The 22,618-nt window shown below is 45.6% G+C and overlaps 1 protein-coding gene across 3 annotated transcripts in view; it reads left to right on the top strand.

Moving 5' to 3' along the window:
• tfeb (transcription factor EB) overlaps positions 1 to 22,618 on the top strand; it is a 124,445-nt gene that overhangs the window by 17,196 nt on the left and 84,631 nt on the right. Inside the window, exon 1 of one of the 3 annotated variants that reach the window (XM_048553491.2) lies at positions 21,616 to 21,727. The exons of the other annotated variants lie outside the window; for them this stretch is intronic. The gene's annotated coding sequence lies outside the window, so the exon portion shown is untranslated. Of the gene's footprint in view, positions 1 to 21,615; positions 21,728 to 22,618 lie in introns of those variants that run through there. 3 annotated transcript variants of the gene reach the window in all.

Genomic DNA, 22,618 nt, shown 5'->3' with positions numbered 1-22,618 from the left:
ACGCACTCTCTCTCACAAACACATACACACACACAAACACGCACGCACTCTCTCACACGCACACAAACACGTACTGTCTCATACTTGCACACACAAACACACTCATACGCACTCTCTCTCACAAACACACACACACAAACACGCACTCTGTCTCACACACATACACACACACACAAACATGCACTCTCTCTCTCTCACACACGCACATGCAGAACACACACACAGAAACACACACTCTGTCCCTCACACACACACACGCACTCTCTCTCACACACACGCACTCTCTCTCACACACACGCACTCTCTCTCTCACACATACACACACACACGCACTGTCTCCTACACACACACACGCACTCTCTCCTACACACACCCGCACAAACACACGCTCAGACACACACGCACACAATCTCTCTCACACTCGTGCACACACACACGAACACGCACACACAGAAACACGCACTCTGTCTCTCACACACACACACGCACTCTCTCACAAACACACACACATACACACACACACACTGTCTCACTCACATACACATCGACACACACGCACGCACTCTCTCACACACATACACACACACAAACACGTACTCTGTCATGCTCTCACACACACACACACACACACAAACGCACTCACTCTCACAAACTCACACACACAAACACACACTCTCTCACACTCACACTCACGCACTCTCTCACAAATGCACACATGCAGTCACACTCTCACACTCACACATGACATCCACTATTTCACACTTCTACGCTCGCATACACACACACACACATATACACACACAGACACACACACACATATGCTCTCCTCTCTTTCACATATACAGACAGGTAGGTTGATAGACACGTGCACACACAAAAAAAAGGAATGACACCAGCTGTATTTTGTGACTGGCTGATTATCTTCCTATCTCTAGCCCAGGGGAATAGTGCATGCCTATTAACTCCAAAAAGATCAATGATCTTTGTGAACTGAGGCTTGGCCTCACTGGAGCCAGTACATTTCCCAGCTGAATGACTGAGCTCACTCTCTCAAAATGACTTATCAAGTGCAATATTTAAAAGTTAATATCTAACAGGGGATCTGGCCAAGATAATAAAGTGTGAAGCTGGATGAACACAGCAGGCCCAGCAGCATCTCAGGACCACAAAAGCTGACGTTTCGGGCCCAGACCCTTCATCAGAGATGGGGATGGGAAGACGGAACTGGAATAAATAGGGAGAGAGGGGGAAGCGGACCGAAGATGGAGAGAAAAGAAGATAGGTGGAGTGGAGAGTATAGGTGGGGAGGTAGGGAGGGGATAGGTCAGTCCAGGGAAGACGGACAGGTCAAGGAGGTGGGATGAGGTTAGTAGGTAGGAGATGGAGGTGCGGCTTGGGGTGGGAGGAGGGGATGGGTGAGAGGAAGAACAGGTTAGGGAGGCAGAGACCGGTTGGACTGGTTTTGAGATGCAGTGGGTGGAGGGGAAGAGCTGGGCTGGTCTTGGGATGCAGTGGGGGGAGGGGACGAACTGGGATGTTTTTGGGATGCGGTGGGGGAAGGGGAGATTTTGAAGCTGGTGAAGTCCACATTGATACCATTGGGCTGCAGGGTTCCCAAGCGGAATATGAGTTGCTGTTCCTGCAACCTTCGGGTGGCATCATTGGGGCACTGCAGGAGGCCCATGATGGACATGTCGTCTAAGGAATGGGAGGAGGAGTTAAAATGGTTTGCGACTGGGAGGTGCAGTTGTTTATTGCGATCCGAGCGGAGGTGTTCTGCAAAGCGGTCCCCAAGCCTCTGCTTGGTTTCCCCAATGTAGAGGAAGCCACACCGGGTACAATGGATACAGTATACCACATTGGCAGATGTGCAGGTGAACATCTGCTTAATATGGAAAGTCATCTTGGGGCCTGGGATAGGGGTGAAGGAGGAGGTGTGGGGGCAAGTGTAGTACTTCCTGCGGTTGCAGGGGAAGGTGCCGGGTGTGGTGGGGTTGGAGGGGAGTGTGGAGCGGACAAGGGAGTCATGGAGAGAGTGGTCTCTCCGGAAGGCAGACAAGGGTGGGGATGGAAAAATGTCTTGGGTGGTGTGGTCGGATTGTAGATGGCGGAAGTATCGGAGGATGATGCGTTGTATCCGGACGTTGGTGGGGTGGTGTGTGAGAACAAGGGGGATCCTCTTGGGTCGATTGTGGCAGGGACGGTGTGAGAGGGATATGTTGCGGGAAATGCGGGGGACGCGGTCAAGGGCGTTCTCGACCACTGCGGGGGAAAGTTGCGGTCCTTGAAGAACATGGGCCTCTGGGATATGCGGGAGTGGAATGCCTCATCCTGGGAGCAGATGCGGCGAAGGTGAAGGAATTGGGAATAGGAGATGGAGTTTATGTCTCCATCTCAGGTAACCAGCTAGAAACTGATGTCCATTTCAACCCCACTGACTCCCACAGCTACCTAGAATACACCTCCTCCCACCCACCCTCCTGCAAAAATTCCATCCCATTCAGGAGTCTGAATTGCAAAGAGGCTTGAGAGTCCTAGTCCAGGATTCTCTCAGGGTAAACTTGCAGGTTGAGTCAGTAGTTAGGAAGGCAAGTGCAATGTTGGCATTTATTTTGGAGGACCTGAATATAAAAGCATGCATGTATTCCTGAGGCTTTATAAGACTGCGCTCAGGCCACATTTGCAGTATTGTGTGCAGTTTTGTGCCCCATATCTCAGGATGGTTGTACTGGCCCTGGACAGGGTTCAGAGGAGGTTCACGAGAATGGTCCCAGGAATGAGAAACTTAACATATGAGGAACGTTTGAGGACTCTGGGACTATACACACTGGAGTTTATAAGGATGAGGGGGTGATCTAATTGAAACTTACAGAATACTGAATGGCCTGGACAGAGTGGATGTTGGGAAGATGCTTCCATTGGTAGGGGAGACTAGGACCTAAGGGCACAGCCTCAGAGTAAAGGGAAGACCTTTTAGAACGGGGATAAGGAGAAACTTCTTCAGCCAGAGAGTGGTGAATCTTGGAATTCACTGCCTCAGAAGGCTGTGGTGGCCAGGTCATTGAGTACATTGAAGACTGAGATAGACAGGCTTTTGATTGTCAAGGGGATCAAGGGTTACGGGGAGAAAGCAGAAGAATGGGGGTTGAGGAACTTATTAGCCATGATTGAATGGTGGAGCAGACTCGATGAGCCAAATGGCCTAATTTCTGCTCCTATGTCTTATGGGCTTATGGAATACAAATGTAGAAAAAATGTAGTTTTGTTTGACTATGGCTTTGGATCGGCATGTGACTCTTACTCCTATCGTGTTATTCCAGCCATTCGGGCGTTTATCTCCAGCACCACCATATTTTTAATTTTTTTGTAATTATCTCTGTCACATTTTATCAAAGTATAGGTCATCCCCTTACTTGTTATTCAGCTGTTGTCACTTTACTCACACCATCCAACACTTAGGATCTGCTGCGGAAAGTTATTATTTGGCACTGCACTCACACTGTGTGCATGGTCTTTTGATCTCTCTGCCCTCGATCTCTCTCTCTGCCCATAAACTCTCTGTCTATGTGCTTCTGTCTCCCTTCACCTGATGAAGGGGCTATTCTCTGAAAGCTTGTATTTTCAGATAAACCTGTTGGGCTGTAATCTGGTGTTATGTGATTTCTGACTAACTCCAAGCCAAGTTTAGCAGCAATTAAAGGCTGTAAACCCCATCCCTTACCTCCCTAAATGCTTCACTTGTCTTTTCTCCAAAGTCATGTGACATTCTGTAACCAGCAGGTAGAACATATGCAGCACACGTTAAACTTTTGACACTTTCAAGAAATCACACAGTGAAAGCCCTTTTCCAACAAAGAATTTTTCCATAGAGTTTCATTGTGTTCTCTGTGGAGCAGTTATTGAGGTTTTTAAACTCATGAGTGGACAGAACAGAAGTAGACACAGAGAAGCTGTTTCTGCTTGTTAAAGGTAAAAAGAATGAGACAGTATAGATTTAAAGTGATGAGCAAAAGAAGCAAGGGTGAAGTGAGAAAAAAACTAGTTGACAGAGTGAGTTTGTTGTGTCAGGAAAGCACTGCCTGGAAATGTGGGAGTGACAATTCAAAGGAGGCACTCGAGAGGGTATTTGATGGTTATATGGATAACAATGGTGCACAGCACTATAGGGGAAAAAAGGAGATAGGAAAGATGGGCCAAGTGACCTTCTTCTGCACTGTACCAATTCTGTGATTCTATATGCCCACAACATCATCCTAACAGTTAAAATGCCAATACTATATTGGATTTGAGAAATTGTGTTTCCTAAAGCTGTAAACCTAATTCTGTGCAGTAGCAAGTTGCTCTTGGGTGAAATTATCTTGTTGTGTTCATGCCAGCAGTACTTATGTCTATCAAGATATGTTTGCTTCTGATAACAGCTTATAACCCACAACAGATAACTTCTGTTAAAGAATAAACGTTTGGCCAGTTTTCAAGTAATGGAGGCCAAAGGGCATAATTTACTTTTATTGTGGGTAGAGTGGTGAAAGTCACATCACTCCAGACTAACTCCAACAACTTGAGAAGAAAACTGAAACTGAGGCGATGGAGCAGTATTTCAGGAAATGCCATGGTCGGAGGGTCAGTGCTGAGGGAGTGGGCACTGTTGGAGGGTCAGTGCTGAGGGAGTGGGCACTGTCGGAGGGTCAGTGCTGAGGGAGTGGGCACTGTCGGAGGGTCAGTGCTGAGGGAGTGGGTCCTGTCGGAGGGTCAGTGCTGAGGGAGCACCGCACTGTCGGAGGGTCAGTGCTGAGGGAGCACCGCACTGTCGGAGGGTCAGTGCTGAGGGAGCGCTGCACTGTCGGAGGGTCAGTGCTGAGGGAGCACCGCACTATCAGAGGGTCAGTGCTGAGGGAGTGATGCACTGTCAGAGGGTCAGCGCTGAGGGAGCGCCGCACTGTCGGAGGGTTAGTGCTGAGGGAATGCCGCACTGTTGGAGGGTCAGTGCTGAGGGAGCGCTGCACTGTTGGAGGGTCAGTGCTGAGGGAGCGCTGCACTGTTGGAGGGTCAGTGCTGAGGGAATGCTGCATTGTGAAGCCCATTGAGTACACTCTGACCCTTCCAAGGACACCCCCACCACCCTGTTTTTCCCATGGCTCATACACCTACCCTACTATGGGAAATTTAGCATGGCCAATCCGCCGAAGTGGTACATCTTTGTGGGAGGAAACCGCAAATTCCACACAGAGTCACCTGAGACTGGAATCACACTTTCATCCCTGGCATTGTGAGGCAGTAGTGCTAACCACTGAGCCACCGTGATGCCCTCTTGAGTTAGTGTGGCACTTCCTTGAACAGTACAGCTTGGCTTAATGCAAATGACAAACAGTTTTTCTTTGCAGATAACAAACTGTGGAGCTGGATGAACACAGCAGGCCAAGCAGCATCTTAGGAGCACAAAAGCTGACGTTTCGGACCAAGACCCTTCATCAGGATCTAGACCCAAAACGTCAGCTTTTGTGCTCCTAAGATACTGCTTGGCCTGCTGTGTTCATCCAGCTCCACACTTTGTTATCTCGGATTCTCCAGCATCTGCAGTTCCCATTATCTCTGATCACAGTTATTCATTGCAGTTCCTTTCATTCATTTAATTTTTCATGGCAATGGGCATCATTGACAACATTTGTTACCTGTGCTTAATTGGCCCTGCCTTTATCATGTTGGTCAGACCATTCAGAGACAATTAAGAGTCAACAGGATTGTTGTGGGCCTAGAGCCATGAGTAGGCCATGTGAGAGTTGCAGATTTCTTTCCCAAAAGGACATTTATGAATCCAGGAAATTAACAAGACTGAGACACCATGCCCCCGCCCCCACCCCCACCCCAGCCCCAGCCGGTCCAAACCACAGTCGTGAGGCAGATGAGGAACATAACCCCATCAAGTTGTGTGGAATGTACAGAAAATTTTAAAAAACCTCGTATTTTCCTCATCTTATTAAAATTTGAAAGTATATTTAGAAAGCTCTTAGGGAATGGCCAACAGTCCCACATTAGGAGTGTATTTTGGAGGTGGAGTGGTTTCTTTAATATATTCACCCCATTTGTGCTGTTACATATTTACGCTGGAGGACCTCCATTCTGAAGCATTGTCTCTGTGAGACAGTATCAGAGCAGCACTGGAAAAATATTGACTTATATCACGTAAAAGAGTCTGATTGAAAACCTTAGTTCAAACCAGCCTGTTTGGATGTGTAAGGTATATTTCTTTATAGATCACAAACTTTCTGGGCCAGGAGGAGTGTTGCTGCTAATCCACTGCACCAGAAATTTCACCACCTTCTATGGTAGGATTTGTGTACATGTCCTCAGGGTATTACCTGGGTTCTGGGGATTATTGGTTCAGAGGCATTGCCACTATACTAACATCTCTCCACCTGGTTAAAATTTATTTGTTGGCAGACTTAAAAAAAATTCCTTTGAGTGTCAATTTAATTCAGCTCCTAATCCCGTTGTATAATACATAATGAAATTTATACTGACAGACACGGACAGGCTCCTTACTCTAGAAGATTAATCCTATCAGACCTCAAGGTGTCATTTGTGACCTGGGCTGCTGTATCGAGTGTGTGTCGAGTTTGGGGAACTGGGCATTGAGAATGAGCTGATGTTTCTATTTCCCTACACTGATCTCATTCACCTCAAGGAATGATTATTCTCAGCCACCCCCAAAAGAACCAAAGTCGGGCAACATATTTCACAACACACAGATATTCGAAGCCAGATGATCAGCTGGTCTGCCTCTGATGAGAACTTTCTGTTTACGGAGTGTTGTGGTTTGGAGGGTAAACTTGCATTGCAATGACTTTAGCGTGAAGTGGAGATGAAGCCATTCACCTTTTCCAACCTGCTCCTCCATCAGTGAGAGTACAGCATTGTATCCCAACTCTGATTATTTCCTTGGCTCTGTTTTCCTCCATATTCTCACCATTCAAAGTCAGTTCATCACTTGAAACCTCACAGCTGCACCAGACTGTTCCAGACTTCCATTCGCCTCTGCTTGTAGCATTTCAATTGTTCACTCAATAACTTCCAACAAAAGTGGCAGGTGTTTGAATCTGAACAGAAGTGATAATGCCCCTAACAAAATTGGGCAGTGATTAAAAAAAAACATAATTTTCATATGTACAGCCACCAAAAAGATAAAGGAATCTGTGATTGTAAATTGCAGCTTCTCTAATAAGCGGAAGATAAGAGCTCACGGCATTGGGGTAGCTTATTGGCATGGTATTGATGACTGGATGGCTAACAGGAGGCAAAGTGTTGGCTAAGTGGATCTTTTTCAGGCTGGCAGCATGTTATGAGTGCTGTGCCACACAGATGAGGTCTGGGCATAACTCTTCATTACATTTGGAATGAGCAGTCTGTGTGAGAAGAAAGGCCAGAAAGGCTGGGCCTGTATCCTTTGGATTTGAGGAGAGTCAGAGGCAACTAAATTGAAACGCATCAGATCCTGAGGGGTTTTGACTGCGAAGCTGCAGAAAGGGTGTTTCCTCTTGCGGGAGAATCTAGAACTAGTAGGACATGGTTTAAAATAGGCGATCGCTGATTTAAGACAAATGAGGAACTTTTTATTCTCAGAGGGTTTTGAGTGTTTGCTTCCTCAAAAGGCAGTGGGTACAGAACCTTTAAGTATTTTTCAGACAGAGGTAGGTAGATCCTCAATGGAAGATTATCAGGGATATGCAGGAATGTGAAGTTGAAGTTAAAACCAGATCAGCAATGATCTTATTGAATGGTGTAGCAGGCTTGAAGGGCTGACTGGCCTAATCTTGTTCTTCTTTCACGTTAAATATAAAAGATCTGAGAATCTGTATCTAGTCAATCAATTTTTCCCTGAAGTAGAATTGGTCACTTATTCTCAATTGTTTCATTTTGTGGTCTCTTCTAATTAAATCCTCTACGGTAAGATAAAGGGAGAATCCCATTGCTCATCACAGCTGCATGTTTGGGCAAGTTTATTTTGCTTTATGTATTTGGGTCCATTTAATACTGAATTGTCACCAATACAGTTATTAGTTTGGATGCAATGTGTGATTATCCAATGCTTTATTTAGATAATCCCTAACTCCAGATTTCTATTTTAAAGAGGAACAAAGTAACACATCTATAATTATACAACAAATGGTTAGTATTTACAATACACTGGCTGATGGGATGATGGTTAAAACTTCAACTGTAGCCTTCAAAAGAAAATTAGGCAAAAACTCGAGAAAACCATTGGGTGGAGCAGAGAGAGAACAGGTAGCTACAACTCAAAGATTTCTGAAAGAGCCAGCACTAGCTTGATGGGTAGAATCACTGCCTTCTGTTTTGTTTATTCCATGATTCTTTCACATTTGTTTCTTCTATAAAATCAGAACATCCCAATGTACTTTACAGTCAATGAAATTCAATTGCTGTTGTACATCAGAAACACAGCAGCCAGGTTTCTACACAGCAAGCTCCCACAGATAGCAATGTTGAGAAACAACCAGCTTGTCAACTTTTATGTACGAATAAAGCATAAAAAGGAAAATTAATGTACAGTGGGTACTAAAAAGCTCAAGTAAAAATGGGAGTGAAAGAATCTCCCACCTTCAAAGATGCCATGGTGGAGAGACAGAAACAGAAAAAGGGTTGGGTAAGAAAGGTAGAGAGAGGGCAGAAAGAAAGAGATAGAGAGAGAGAGAGAGAGAGAGAGAGAGAGAAAAATGGAAGTGATGTAGTAGAGAGGTGGGGAGAGAAGGGAAGGAGAGAGAAATTGTGGTGGCTTGAGAGAGGCTGGGGGGGAAGAGAGAGAGAGAGAGAAGTGGAAAATAGAGAGAAGGGAGGGAGAAGGAGGGAGAGAGCGGAAGAAGAGAGAGACAGAGAGATGGCGGAAGTAGAGGGGGGTGTAGAGAGACAGAATATGGGAGTGGAGACAAGGAGGTGGGAGGACAGAGAGAGAGGATGGATAGAGAGTATGTGGTCCTGATATCTAATGGGTGGTTTGGTAACCACAGTTGGGGAGGAGTTTTTGTGCAAGTTTGTGTTCCTCTGTAACTCTACAGAATACCTACTTTTCACAGAAGCCTTATCCCCTGGTGTTGTGTGAATGGTTACATAGAACATAGAACAATATAGCAGAGCACAGCACAGGCCCTTCAGCCCACAATGTTGTGCTGAACCTTTACCCTAATCCTAAGGTCTATCGAACCTCCACCACTACGTTATACTACCATCCATATGCCTATCTATTAGCCACTTAAATGCCCCTAATGAGGCCGGCTCCACTACCCTCTCCGGCAATGCATTCCATGCCCTGACACTCTCTGAGTAAAGAACCTACCTCTGACATCTCCGCTGTATCTACCTCCATTCACTTTAAAACTATGCCCCCTCGTAACAGCTACCTCCACCCAAGGAAAAAGTCTCTGGATGCCCATTCTATTTATACCTCTGATCATTTTGTACACCTCTATCAAGTCACCTCTCATCCTTTGTCATACTCAAGAGAAAAGCCCTAACTCTCTCAACCTTTCCCTGTAAGACCTTCCCTCCATTCCAGGCAACATCCTGGTAAATCTTCTCTACACCTTTTCCAACGCTTCCACATCTGTCCTGTAATGAGGTGACCAGAACCAGACACAATACTCAAGAAGTGGCCAAACCAGGCTTTTGTATAGCTGGAACATAACTTCATGGCTCTTGAACTCAATCCCTCTATTGGTGAAAGCTAACACACCATTTGCCTTCTTAACAACTCTATCCACCTGGGTGGCAGCTTTCAGGGAACTGTGGACATGAACCCCAAGATCCCTCTGTTCCTCCACACTGCCAAGAATCTTTCTGTTAACCTTGTATTCTGCTTTCAAGTTTGTCCTTCCAAAATGAAGCACCTCACACTTTTCAGGGTTAAACTCCATCTGCCACTTCTCAGCCCAGCTCTGCGTTCTATCAATGTCCCTTTGTAACCTAGAACAGCCCTGTGCACTGTCCATAACGCGACCCACCTTTGTATTGTCAGCGAACCTACTAATCCGCCGTTCCACTCCTATATCCAAATCATTTACAAAAATCACAAATAGAAGAGGACCTTGTGGTACACCACTCGTAACTGCCTTGCTGTTAATCTTGCTCCCAGTTGGGTGCAGAAGGCTCTGGAGAAAGGGAGCCTTCAGATGCTGGGGGAGTATGGTGCTTGCAGCTCAGATGCTGGGGGAGTATGGTGCTTGCGGCTCAGATGCTGGGGGAGCATGGTGCTTGCGGCCCAGATCCTGGGGGAGTATGGTGCTTGGGGCCCAGATGCTGGGGGGGAGCTGTGTGTTGGGGGCCCGGATCTTTAGGGGGGAGATGTGTGTTGGGGGCCCGGATCCTGGAGGGGGGGAGCTATGCATTGGGGGCCCGGATCCTGGGGGGGAAGCTGTGTGTTGGGGGCCCGAATCCTGGGGGGGGAGCTGCGTGTTGGGGGCCCGGATCCTGGGGGGAGCTGTGTGTTGGGGGCCCGGATCCTGGCGGGGGGAGCTGTGTGTTGGGGGCCCGGATCCTGGGGGAGATCTGTGTGTTGGAGGCCTGAATCCTGGGGGAGGAGCTGCGTGTTGGGGGCCCGGATCCTGGGGGGCAGCTGTGCGTTGGGGGCCCGGATCCTGGGGGGGGAGCTGTGTGTTGGGGGCCCGGATCCTGGGGGTGAGCTGTGCGTTGGGGGCCCGGATCCTGGGGGGGAGCTGTGCTTTGGGGGCCCGGATCCTGGGGGGGCAGCTGTGTGTTGGGGGCCCGGATCCTGGGGGGGAGCTGAGCGTTGGGGGCCCGGATCCTGGGGGTGAGCTGTGCGTTGGGGGCCCGGATCCTGGGGGGGGAGCTATGCGTTGGGGGCCCGGATCCTGGGGGGGGAGCTGCGTGTTGGGGACCCAGGTTCTAGGGGCGTGGGTAGTGGCCTGGTGCAGATTGTGTACTGTGGTCACAGGGACAGATTGCTGTGGATTTAGTTGAGCTTTGAGGATCTGAAAGAGTTGTCTCCCTTTTAGAGATCAGAACTGCATGATGCTCAAAGCGACATCTGAACCATATTCAAAATACGTTGAACATGATGAGCCTGCTGAGTGAGTCAGTCCGCTCGGTAGAGACCCTCAGTATTGTGTTTGCTTGTCTTAATGATTTGTATGTTTGAATTCCAAGATTTCTCTGTTTCTCCCCCCACTTTTGCTTTTCCAATGCATACGCTACCTCCCTACTCCTTTAAATCAAAATGTACACCCTGAAGTTTACTCCCTTTGAAACTCATTCCAAATCCAAAAGAGAACTCCAGGATGGATGGAGTAGTATGGGGTTTTGATGAAATTATCCCTTAAACATGTCACTGGACTCTGGTTCCTGCGAGTCTCTCTTTGATTTGAGGTTTGTGTTTTTTGGTTTGGGGTAATGTCAAAATCCAAACCAGAGTCAAGTAGCTGCTAACAAGACTGTGGTGCTGCCTGGCAAGTTCCTGTTTCGCACTCCTGTGTTGAAATAATTACACACTGCAGAACAGAGATACAGAAACAAGAAGTTTCTTTAGCTTCCCTCATGTGCAGAGTGACAACTCAAAACACTTTGTGTTTGGACAGGGAAATTACAATTAGTGATGGATAGGAGTGGGACAGGGATGGTGGTGTGGAGGTCAAGGCATAATGACAGAGAAAGTACAGATGGGTTCCGTGAGTGGTAAATCTGCCAGATGGAGTAGTAGATGGGATAAAGTGAAATTGTCCATTTTGGCAGCAAGAATAACATATTATTTAAATGGTGAGATTGCACATCTCTGAGATAAAGTGGGGTATCCTGGTGCATGAGTTATAACAGGTTAGTTTGCAGGTACGGCAGTTAATTTGTGTAATAGTCTGTTGTTTATTATGATAGGAATTGAGTAGAAAAGATGCGGAGGTGCTGGTGTTGGGCTGGTGTTGGACTGGCATGGACACTGTAAGAAATCACACAACACCCAGTTATAGACCAACAGGTTTATTTGAAAAGACAAGCTTTTGGAGCGTAGCCCCTTGGGCAGGTGAAGTGAGAAAGAAACACAGAACACAGAATTTATAACTAAAAGATCAAAGGGTCACACAACTGATGAGGATGTATTAAACAAACCTAAGATGTTGGTAAATCTTTACACAGTTAGAAGGTTTTAATTGATTAATATGTATATGTAAATCCCCAAATTTCTTTCAAATCACTACCCTGAGAGAACTAAAGGTTTTACCAGTGTAAAGAAAAGGTGACATTTTAGGTCATGTAACCTCGTGTTTAAAGATCTCTGGCTCCATCTAAACTTGGATCGCTTGAAGAATGGCTTTTTATTGAAAGCATGCTGCTTTGTTTGAACTTATTAATATGTGCCTAAACTGTTTGAGAAATATAAGGTATATAATAGCCAGCAGTAATGAATGACTGTTGGGTTATACACTACCTTGATATCCGTACCCACTTTCTTAAGGTCCAAGAGATAACATAAACGTTGGCGCTTCAGGTTAACTACTCTGTTGGAAGGAGAGCCCACACCAGGAGATAGGGAACGTGAAGTGGGTGAATGAGCAGGCAATGATGGTGAAGCAGAATACAGGGACAGGCCAGAATTTGGAGTCACGTGATTCTGTGCTGTTCCTTGGGCACAAAACAAGGTTGAACATTCTGGTATAAGATGTGAGGCTGGATGAACACAGCAGGCCAAGCAGCATCTCAGGAGCACAAAAGCTTTTATGCTTTAGCTTTTAGCTTTAGCTTTTGTGCTCCTGAGATGCTGCTTGGCCTGCTGTGTTCATCCAGCCTCACATTTTATTATCTTGGAATCTCCAGCATCTGCAGTTCCCATTATCTCTGAACATTCTGGTACCTACTTGCTGAGATAAGGGAGTTGACCTGAAATGTTGAGTTGACCAGCATTTCTAGTCTTGTTTCTTACCCAGTTCTGGTGCTGTCACCGATCTGGCTAAATTCAACTGTCACCCTACTGGCTCTGTTAGGTTTTGTTTTAGGCCTTTCTCCACCTTTTTATAAAAATGACATGGGCTCCCACTGTACAATTGTGTATGGGATAATCTCGTACTACCCAATGTTTTAATGATGGTGCCACATTACACTCCTCATGCCTATAGCATTGCTACCTGAGAGTCCACACGTTTCCATATTGTCCATGTGGTTTTAGATCCCACCCAGACAACCCCTTCTCTATCCTCCCAGATTCTGAAATAGCAAGCATATGGACATACATGGAATAGTGTAGGTTAGATGGGCTTCAGATCGATATGACAGGTCGGCACAACTTCGAGGGCCGAAGGGCCTGTACTGTGCTGTAATGTTCTATGTTCTATGTTCAAGCTGGATGTCTTGACCCTGACTATTTCAAACCAGACAAGCTACAGGATGGTGCATGCAAAGGTAGAAAAAATGAACTCAATCCTTTTCCTTTAAGTAATTTTGTTATTGAACTCATTAAAGAATTGCATGCATTCATGTAGAATAAATGGTAACAGTGCATGTTGCTTTGTAAAGATGCATCAGCTTGGCTCAGTCATTCACACTATACCACCCCTAAGTCAGCACTGACAGAATAAAGAATGTTTGGAGGGATATGGGCCAAGCACAGGCAAGTGGGACTAAGTTTAGTTTGGGATTATGGACAGCATGGACCGGTTGGACTGAAGGGTCTGTTTCTGTACTTTATGACTCTGAGTCTATAATAGTGCAATAACATATTATGGTTTGAGCTTCAGTCATATCAAATATTTCACTAGAGGAAAAAGATTACAAATGCAACAATGGGATTTTTACAATGGTCTAATAGAAATTGTTGCTGGAATAAATTAAGTTGGGTTGAACAAAGGTTTATTTTCTAAGGGTCTCTGCTTCCTGTAAAACAATGTGATCTTTGACTTTTTTTTCCTGTACTTTCTGTTATTTTGATGTATATTAACTGTGATTTGAGTGAGGAGGCTGGTTAAAAGTTTCTTTTCTCGGGTTGAAAATTACTTCATTTTAAATCCGTTGAAACATTTCAGTGCAACTCGATAATTAATTTTCAGTTTTGATGGTTTGGAAATAGTTAATTTTGTGTTCCTGGAAGATTGAACCCAAGAGGTACTTATCATCAACCCACCCACTTTCAAAGCAGTTCACAGACAAAGCTTCTGTTTTGATTGAGACTTCCAGGAAAATATCTCTCACACTGGAGGGTGTTGGCTGTCTGTGACTGTGGTTACACAGGCAATTCTCTATCAGGGACACTAGCAGAAGTGTGAATATTAGTGAGAAATACCAGGCTGTACTTCTCACTGCAGGATCCAAATCCTGATTGGAAGTGGTTTAATGTCCAACATTATGACCGGAGGAAAATGTTGGAAAAATTGAGGTGATTTTACACATTTAGGAGTCAATGAATGTCTTGGGACATCAGGCACTAACCAGTTCTGAATTCTGCCTGATGAAGGGTCTATGCCCGAAACGTCAGCTTTTGTGCTCCTGAGATGCTGCTTGGCCTGCTGTGTTCATCCAGCCTCACACTGTGTTATCTTGGATTCTCCAGCATCTGCAGTTCCCATTATCTCTTCTGGATCTGGCAGCTTCTGGAGGAAAGAAAGCGCCTTGAATCCTGAAGGGTCCGGACCCGAAATGTCAGCTTTTGTGCTCCTGAGATGCTGCTTGGCCTGCTGTGTTCATCCAGCTCCACACTTTGTTATCTCGGACTCTCCAGCGTCTGCAGTCCCCATTATCTCTGAATTCTGCCTGACTAGCAGAATAATAGCTCTCCAGTATTGTGCTGGCCTGGGGCTGTGTGTGTTTGTTTTATACTTCTCCCTATTCCCAGTTTCTAATATATTTTTTATCTGATCCCCCCTCTCCCTTGACGGACTGGAGTTCCAGGAGTACCAGAAACCCATTCTCCTCCTGTGAATCTAGAAATTCTACTTTATAGTGGAGGGTGAACCAATCAGGAAAGTTTTTTTGTGGAAAGTAGAAATAAAACATTTAATTTATTTAGTGCCTTTTCACGGTCTCAGGATGTCCATACGCATACAACGAGCTACTCTTCGTGTTCAGCTACTGTTTTGATAAACTAAGTCTTCATCTGACCATGGGGTTGTATTTGCTGGTCCCATCTTGTTCATATCTAGGGATCTGCTGGATTTGGTCGAGTGTACAGGAGGAAAACCATTTGTTGGCCTCACTGGAAGACTTATTGAATAAGAAATAACAAAAACAGAAATTTCTGGAAAAGCTCAGCAGGTCAGGCAGCACCTGTGGAGAGAAATCAGACTCTGGGTGGGGTGATTCTTCCAGACCTGCAGCAATTTCTGTTTTTGTTTCTGATTTACAAAATCTACAATTCTTTTGGTTTTTATTGAATAAGAAGTCATTAGTTGTGTTATTTTGTGAGTACATTTATCTTTAAGGGCTATCTTAAAAAAAACTGAAAGATTTTTAACTATCTGGACATTTGCTGGATTGGAAAAGTGTTTACCATTTAATTTCTTGAAAACGAAGACAACAGTTTAATGTGTGCTGTAAATTACCTGTTTTTTTCACTGGAAGTGTCTTGGAAAAGCAGCTGAGAAATCTTTCAAGGTGATAAGAGGTAGGATTTTTGCCTCAGTTGCTGAAGAAATCCTCACTTTGGGCGGGGGGGTGGGGTTGGTGGATGGTGGTATTAGGTTCTCATCTGCTAATCGTTTGCTAGCAATTCTTTCTGGACTTGGAGTTCTGTTCTGTAGACCCCAGGGCTCAGACTAAGGAAGATACCCTAAACAACTCTCATCCAACAGATGTTACTGGGAAAGAAAACAGCAATTGCTAGAAAAGCTCAGCGGGTCTGGCAGCATCTGTGGAAAGAAATCAGAGTTAATGTTCTGGGTCGAGTGACCCTTCCTCAGAACTAGGAAACCTAACAGAATTACTTTGGGCCTGACAGAGTTTCCAATTTGAAGTTAAAGCCCCATGGGTTGTAATCAGAACTAGATAACTATCTTTAGCCTATGGCTGTGAGCAGTCTGACTTGGTCTGCAGGGAGTAGGGGATGTGGGAAGTCACCATATTCCATCTTTGTTTCCAGACCCTTGGCCAACAGGGAGATTTTCCTTCCCTTCCCCATCACTTTGCTTTTCTTTTGAAAACAAAATCATTGCTGCAGGCTAACAAAGCGTGGAGCTGGATGAACACAGCAGGCCCAGCAGCATCTCAGGAGCACAAAAGCTGACATTTCGGGCCTAGACCCTTCATCAGAGAGTGGGATGGGGAGAGGGTTCTGGAATAAATAGGGAGAGAGGGGGAGGCGGACCAAAGATGGAATGCAGTGGGAAAGAGATTCCCTGAGGTTGGTCCGGAGAGAGGAGGGTAACTTCTTCAGGTTGGGCATCCCTGGAAGAGGCTTCATTGCTGCAGGCACTTGTTTTCCAGTACTGTGGATGTGTCTGTGTTTGAGATAAAGGGATACAGTTTTAATTTTAGATCATAACTTTGACGTTTACCAGTGTATGGCACACTTTAAGAATAAGTTATAATAAGTGGATTATTAATTGTGAATATTTTTACTTCATTCTTGTACCAAAAGTGAAGGAATGACTATTTCAGCGATTGGCCAACACAATGATGCTAATGGAGCGACAGGTAGAGGAGTGGGGCATGGATAGTACACCTCATTGTTTTGATACTTTCTGTAGATCCCTCACTAGACATCATCACATTGGGTAATGCTTATAACACTCCTCACTATTAACCCACCCAGGCCAATATACCATAACGGACCATTCATCCCATTTGTTCTCAGCAAGATCCCACAGACAACAATACGACAATGTCCACAAAATAGGCTTTAAGAAATTATTTGAGGGACACGTGTTGGCCAGTACATGGGTTAAGAATGCCCTGCTGCTCCTGGGATCTTACACCTGAGAGGACAGATGGCAGTATCTGATCCTGAGGGGTGACATCTCCAACAGTGTAGCTCTCACTCAGTGTGCCTCTGCAATGCAACCCTGGATGACACGTTAAAACAATCTTCCAGATGAACTGCCCAATGAGACCTTGAGTTTACTGCTTGATATAAAACACCCACTACCACTATTTTAGAGATGGCCAGGGGTGTTGTCCTTAATAAAAACTGAAATAACTGCAGAGAGAAATCAGAGTTTAAACTTTGAGTCTGGTCACCATTCCTCAGTTCTGAGCAAAGGCCACCAGCCCTGAAATGTTAACTCTGATTTCTCTTCACAGATGCTGCCAGACCAGCTGAGCATTTCCTGCAATTTCTGTTTTTGTTTCTGAGTTGTCCTCAGTGTCCTGGCCAACCTCCATCCCTCAGTCAGTGTCACTGCGACTCTGATGAATTGGTCAGTTTCACGTTGCTGTTTGTGGGAACTTGCTGTTCACAAATTGCCTGCCATATTTCTTTCATTACAACACTTCAGTTGCGCAGAACTTTAGAATGTCCTTTGGTCTTGTAACGTTTGGCATAATTGTTTAAAAAGGTCTTATGTTTATTAAATCTCTAGAGTGGGGCTGCAATGCTGAGTCTGAGTTGAGACTAATACCCACTGAATCAATGCTAGGATCTGTTTAGGAGCTTCATACTGACTTAATGAAGACAAAATCACTTGTGGCATAGAATTGGAAGCTGCAGGTGAGGACAGGGTTGTTTATCAGAAAATTTTCCAAGTTACCTCATGGAGAGGTCTCCACTGGAAAATAGCTCCCACTCCCTCCTCCCACTACTCTCACTTCCCCCACACTCTTCCCCTCTCTCGTCAACCCCCTCACTCACGCCTCCCTCATTCACCTTTCCCTCACTCCCCCTCACTTCCTCCTCCCATCTCCCTGCCTTCCCTTCCCCCTTTCCCCTCTCCCTCACTCCCCCCACCAATCTGCCTCTTTCCATTCCCTCCACTCTCTTTCTTCCGCCTCCCAGATTCCTTTCTCACTTCCCAGCTCCTTCATCTCACATCTTCCTCACTCTGCTTCTCATCTCACTCCCTCCCTCTCTCGACCCCCCGCTCCCTCACTACCACCTTCCACCTTACATTTCCCTCCCATCACCTAAACTCCCCATCTCACTGCCCTCACTCCCATCTCCATCAGTCCCTGCCCCTCACCCCCATTTTACTGAGATAGTCCTGTTCTGGCTATCCCTGATCCTGGGATGTGGGAGGATGATGCTCCTATGTGTTGAGTTGCTGTTCCTCTGTTAACGAGATATTTATGGAGCCAGGACTGGTGCCAGGGGAGTGAGTGTGTGTGGGCACAGAGTACCCAGGGGAGATACCAGTCCAGGGATGCATGCCCGTCAGCCTCATCTAAGCATTTGTTTTTGAACAGGTTGTTTGACAAAGTGACAGTTATCGAGTGTAACCAGTTTGCCACTTGTTTGTGAAGCTTCAACACTGAAGCTAATGAGTCTTTGGAGATTATTGTGCTGGAGGGGAGGGTTCTGTTTACAGGTTTTTCAATGAACTGCCTGCTTTCCAATTGTGATGGGGCTACACTTTGGCCTTTTATTGTGAACCCATCCAATTTTCTCAACATTAATTCCCAAATCTCTCTGCATTACCCCTTTCAAGGCTGTAGGAACTACCGTGGCACAAATCTGTCTATTTTTCTTTTTAGCTTGCTCACCTGTTAGGGAATCATGCGAGTCGAATGTCTAACTCTCACCATCTGACACCGCACACCCTGCACATAACAACAACAGCCTGCATTGATATACCGTTTTGTAAACACTTCAAGGTGCTTCTTAGAAGACACGTGACATGATAAGTGTTCTGCAGGTCCATGTGGGGTCATGGTCAGTCCTGTAGGTCCAGTAGAACCTGTCCAGGGAGTTGTGGTAAATCAGTCAGGCAACTACATTGAGATCTGTCCATGGTGCGCACTCTCAGCAGGCAGGTCTGTCTGTCCCAGCCAGGTAGTGGCTGGTCCAGAGTCTGTCCTGGGGATAAGCTCAAAGAAAGTCAAGGGGTCACATAGTAGGTTATCAGGGATCACAGCTGCGGATATGAAGTTGAGGAAATCAATGTTGGGAAAAAAACAAAAGAACCGAGGATGTTGTAAATGAGAAACAAAAACAGAAATTTCATCTGTGGAGAGAAATCAGAGCTCATGTTTTAGGTTGAATGATAGGTTCTGAGTAAGGGTCACTCAACCCGAAATGTTAACTCTGTTGCCTCCCCACAGATGCTGCTGGACCTGCTGAGTTTTTTCAGTAATTTCTGTTTTTGAAATCATTGCTGGGGATTGCAGGCAGTATGCTAGGATACAGAGGAGAGTCTCAGCGTATAATTGGGTGGCAGGGAGGTTAGGGTGGTGATAGTGCATTGGAGGAGGTTTGTTAGTGTTTGCGATGGGGGCGGGTTTGTTCAGTGATGGTCCATCACAATGGTCAGCATGAATAAGTGGTAGGGCAGGAGCTCAGGGGTAATGTTGAGAGATGAAGCCGTGATTGGAAGAGTGTGCCCTGAGATACTGGGGACTTCCGACAAGGATAGAGTTGGACAGGAGCAAGCAGTGAGCTGGAGTCTCCAGGTAACTGCAATAACAAGATGTAGAGCTGGATGAACACAGCAGGCCAAACAGCATCAAAGGAGCAGGAAGGTTGATGTTTCGGGCCTAGACCCTTCTTCAGAAATGGGGGATGGGGAGAGGGTTCTGAAATAAATAGGGAGACAGGGGGAGGCGGATCAAAGATGGATAGAGGAGAAGATAGGTGGAGAGGAGACAGACAAGTTAAAGGGGCGGGGATGGAGCGTGTAGGGGTGGGTGTAGGTAGGGAGGGGATAGGTCAGTCCGGGGAGGATGGACAGGTCAAGGCGGTGGAATGGGTTTAGTAGGTAGGAAATGGAGATGCGGCTTGAGGTGGGAGGAGGGGATAGGTGAGAGGAAGAACAGGTTAGAGAGGCGGGGCTGAGCTTGGCTGATTTTGGGATGCAGTGGGAGGAGGGGAGATTTTGAAGCTTTTCAGAGGGGTACCATTTCAACTCCCCCTCGCATTCCCCAGACGACATGTCCACTCTGGGCCTCTTGCAGTGCCACAACGATGCCACCCGAAGGTTGCAGGAACAGCAACTCATATTCCGCTTGGGAACCCTGCAGCCCAATGGTATCAATGTGGACTTCACAAGCTTCAAAATCTCCCCTTCCCCCACCGCATCCCAAAACCAGCCCAGCTCATCCCCACCTCCCTAACCTGCTCTTCCTCTCACCTATCCCCTCTTCCCACCTCAAGCCGCATCATCATTTCCTACCTACCAACCTCATCCCGCCTCCTTGACCTGTCTATCCTCCCTAAACTGACCTATATCCTTCCTACCTCCCCACCTACACTCACCTTTATTGGCTCCATCCCCACCTCTTTGACTCGTCTGTCTCCTCTCCACCTTCCGTCTTCTCTATCCATCTTCAATCTGCCTACCCCTCTCTCCCTATTTATTTCAGAACCCTCCCCCAATCCCCCTCTCTGATGAAAGGTCTAGGCCCAAAACATCAGCTTTTGTGCTCCTAAGATGCTGCTTGGCCTGCTGTGTTCATCCAGCCCCACACTTTGTTATCTTGGATTCTCCAGCCTCTGCAGTTCCCATTATCTCCAGGTAACTGCATTGACTTTCCTGTTGGTAATTGTTGATTTCCAGTTTCTATCCACATGGGGTGGTGGGGGGGGGGGGTGGTGGGGGGGGTGGTGGTGGTGTTGAGGTGAGAATAAGAAACTGCACATCAGTGAGGTGGGATTAGCTAATAACAAAATGTTAATGCATTCAAATAGACGCAAGTAGACCACTTGCTACTCACTAGTGAGATTCTCACCTTGCTGTTCAAAACTTGGTTGGAGAATTGAATATTTTCTTCCCAGCTCAGAATCCCATTTCTGCCAAACTCACGCTCTTTTCCAAAATGACTTGCCAACGCCACTTCATTCAAAGGCTTTGGACATTCAACCCAATGTTTCCTCTCGTGCAAGAATCTAGCATTAGGGGCTACTGTTCAAAAATCACTGGCCACCCACTTAAAAATCAAAATTAAGCAAAGATTTTTCTTTGAGAAGTGTCCATCTTTGGAACTCAATTCCTGAGAAGATGGTGAAAACAAAGGGTCAGAAGGCTATTTAGTAATCCTGGGTGGGGGGAGCAGTATGGGAGGTTATCGGGATGGGGAGGATTGTGAGTTGAGGTAAAAATCATATCAGCCATGATCTTATTCAATACTGTAGCAAGTCTGAGGGGCTGAATGGTGTATTCTGGTTCTGTGCCTGAGCTTGTTACCTCATTTGGTCCTGATGCATTCTGCAATCCCTGATAAATGAAAAGAATTAACTCCATTCTCCTTGTGTTAGTATTTTCCTGTATCCAGTTTGTGGTCTAGATGTTTGGTAAATGAAGTTCTTTTCACTGTTGCCTCATTCGATTAATCTCAAATGAGAACCACGAGATCTATTAGTTTACGTTATGTCATGGAGATATTTCTAATTATAGGCTTTAAACTTTGTGCAAGGTCAATTTTAACTCTTCTCTTCTTAGTGGAGACTGCAAGGGAAATAGGGAGTGACTGTGTTGGGACTCGCATAATCTGCTGTCATTCGGTTTTGACCAACGATGGTCTACGATGTGGAGGTGCTGGTGCTGGACTGGGGTGGACAATGTCAAAAATCACATGACTGTAGATTGCAGGGAGCAACAAGCCTACACTAAAGATCTCCCATTCCATGAATGAACAAAAATGAGTGAGTATTGCTGATAGAAGATTTTTTTAACAAAAGCCTTTTGTCCTGCACTTGTCAGGACAATTTTCAAGAATACCAATACCAAAGAAAGCCAGCATTCATACAGTATGAGAGGAGAATTCATGATCGGCAAGTGCATTCTGATTGGGAGAGATATTGCCATGAGAGATGCACCCATTTAGGCTAATTGACAGTTAACTGCTTTGTTTACATTTTAAACCAGGCAGGTTGACCCTGATTTGTCTTTATACTGATAAAACCTTTAGTTCTCTCAGGGCATTAACTTGAAAAAAAATTGGGGATTTACATATACATATTAATCAATTAAAACCTTTGAACTGATGAAAGATTTAACAACATGTTGGCTTTGTTTAATACATCCTCATCAGTTATATGATCCTTTGATCTTTTACTCATAAATTCTGTGTGCTTCTTTCTCACTTCACCTGATGAGGGAGCTGTGCTCTGAAAGCTTGTGATTTCAAATAAACCTGTTGGACTGTAACCTGGTGACCATGATTTCTGACCTTGTCCACCACAGTCCAACGTTGGCATCTCCACATCATGTTCTTTCTGTTTGCAAAGAACAGGGCCCTGTGTATTGACATATGTAACTTCCCATTCATGCAAGTACACCATATTGCAAACCCAATGGATCATTTTTAATTGTTTGTTGGTATAATATTTTAAACACTCTGGATTATTCAGCAAGTATTGTCCTATTGCAGAATACATCTCATATTGGATATGGGGTTGCAAATTTTGCGAATGTGAGCTGGTTTGTTGCAGCCAGTGCCTTGTTTATTGTAAACAACTGAAAGGATATGCTGTTTGATGTAATGTGCTAGTCTTTGGAATGTGCAGCCTACCTAACTGGCATCACACTGGCTC

Source organism: Stegostoma tigrinum, chromosome 21 (assembly GCF_030684315.1).
Source record: "Stegostoma tigrinum isolate sSteTig4 chromosome 21, sSteTig4.hap1, whole genome shotgun sequence".
NCBI lineage: Eukaryota > Metazoa > Chordata > Chondrichthyes > Orectolobiformes > Stegostomatidae > Stegostoma > Stegostoma tigrinum.
Note: the sequence above shows the minus strand (reverse complement) of the source record. Positions and strands in the feature narration are given on the sequence as shown.